A 2,500-nucleotide genomic window follows, 5' to 3' on the forward strand; every position below is an offset into this window, starting at 1 on the left:
CTGAATTAGTATACTTACTCCTTATATTCCTATTCTACAGTTTATACAAAGCAATCAGGACTGAGAGGTAAAGACTCGTACAAAAAGAAAATTGCAACATTTTCTCTGAGCTTGCATAAATAGTGCAGGTAAAAACTACTGAATGGAAAAAACAAAAATACAAAAAAAGTTAATTATGCTGGCTGTCCTAACAACAGGCACATGACCTTTTTTTGAAAGGCCTGCAAGCTTAGGCATAATCAGAGACAGTGGCTAGCAACTGCTGCACCACTCTGTGCTCCGATAGAGGTCAACATACCTCTACCACATACAACCTGGGAGGATAAAGACTGAACTAATTCCTTATCCAACAAAATCACTAAAAAGTTTCACCATTACATTGTTAGTACTTTTTTGTTATTTGAGGTGTGTAGGACGGTACATGAAACAATGAACAAAGCAGAATACCCTAAACTATTGACTGGATAACCACTAACACTACAGACATTTTCTCCACACTTGGTATTACCAGCTCCCTTAACAGACAGCATACCAGTTAGATTAAGGGTGTCACACTCAAAACTCTTGGAGGGGCTAATTTTCATTTCAGCTACCACCTTAAAGTCAGCAAAGGTACATAGCCTACCTGGAATCCCAAATGTCTAATATTATGTAACTATGCAAAGCTTATTCTACTTATCAGAAGAAACATTTTAACATAATGAAATAGAGGTCATTTGTGATTTTTTTTTGCAACTTAATCATATATCATCTTACTTCATGACAATCACAATTTTGCAGACTAACATTTTTTTCATCACTCTGCAGGTCATATAAGCTTATGACCATCTCTTCAGCAAGTTTTGGTCTGCAGACCACAAATTTGACACCCCTTGATTTAGGTGGCCATGAACTCCTGTAGTCAAGTGTATATGGGGGATTTGTCTTGGACTTTTACCCATTGGGTAGCTATAAATGTAAATATGTCTTGCAATTTTTCATCTAATCCTAATCTAAACATAACCTAATACTCCCTCAGGTTGCACCTCAATATACAAATGCTGTCCAGAAAAATCTGATACAAAGCAAGAATTAATTATCATATGCTTAAAGAAATAGTGCCTCCTGGTGCCAGGGCACACTTGTTCATCTACACATAAATAAATTGTCTTTGGAGAGCACACTGGACTTGCTTTTGCTCAAACATGCACATATTCTGTATTTGATTTTCAATTTGAACTAAACTTATCTGACCAATTTTTCTATTGGCATTATTTTAGTTGATGGCTAAATGACACTTAATTATTTTACATATCAGCAAATGATGATAAATTTTCACTTGCAATACTGAACCAGATGCTTGGTTCTTATGGCAGTCAGCCATTAAAGGGAAAAGTTAGAAGTATGGGGAACATTTGCTTTTTCCACTCACTAGAATTTTGGCTACAGCTTATATGACTTCTCAGTAAATACGGCTAGAATGTGATTTTATTTTTTAGGTGATGTGATTTCTCAATGACTGCAGTCCTAACCAGACTAGCAAAAAAACTGTCAGACAGACAAAACTTTGACACGAATGTACATGTCACCTGGAAATGAGTCCAGTCATGCCACAGCATTTATGTACATGCCACAGCAATAATGCATCAAAGCATATGATAATTCAACAGAAAGCTGCATATCACTGATATTAATGAACTAAGTATTAGTGAATTACTTATGATATAATTTATCCAAACTTGATAGCTTTTCATCTTAGGAAGCCTTCTACAGACATCAAACACTATGGCAGGTTTGAAGCACACCAAAATATTATGGGAAAACTATTAAAAAAAGAGAGAGAAAAGAAAACAATGATAAATCATGGAATTTTTACTTAAAAAGGTGGCACATGAGTTTGTTTCTCTAGACTAAATAACTAAATCTGAGTAATATACATCATATGCAATCCATACCTACCAAATTTGTTAGTATCAGCAGTGAAAATATTTTTTTCAGAATTATCAACTATACGACATGAATAATAAACTTCTTGATTTATTCATCTAGATCAGTTTATCAGTTTTATTGAGATTTTCTAGCCAGAAATTACTTGTCAACCTCCCTAGCAATTTACCCCAGACAAAAGAACCACAGCACATCTAATCTCCGAGAAATTAACACTGGCAACTCACCATACACTTTGGAGTACTCTAATGCTATAAGTGCCTTTTATATAAAATATAAAATAAAAACATGTTTTTTAACTGTACATCACATTTTAAAATCATACATGTATTTATCTTTCCCTCAACACCATTCTAATCTTTTGTGATGTATACAGCCCTTAATTCCATTTCTATTTTTCTTCACTAAACACTGTCAATTGGAGTACCTGAGTCTGGATGAGGTGCCACTTTCTATTCTTTCCTTATACTGGATACAATATACTTTAAACTTTTCTATTCTTTCCTTAAACCAATAAAAAATACTCCTAAACCTATCCTGCCAGAACATAGGTGTGTCTGTCTTTGCCTGAGAC

At 34.4% G+C, this 2,500-nt stretch overlaps 1 protein-coding gene across 9 annotated transcripts in view; it reads right to left on the reverse strand.

The window, feature by feature from the left end:
• Positions 1–2,500, reverse strand: part of LOC113809995 (WD repeat-containing protein 44) — a 42,671-nt gene that overhangs the window by 37,613 nt on the left and 2,558 nt on the right. The window lies entirely within an intron of this gene.

This window comes from Penaeus vannamei, chromosome 21, assembly GCF_042767895.1.
Source record: "Penaeus vannamei isolate JL-2024 chromosome 21, ASM4276789v1, whole genome shotgun sequence".
In the NCBI taxonomy this organism is placed as follows: Eukaryota; Metazoa; Arthropoda; class Malacostraca; order Decapoda; family Penaeidae; genus Penaeus; species Penaeus vannamei.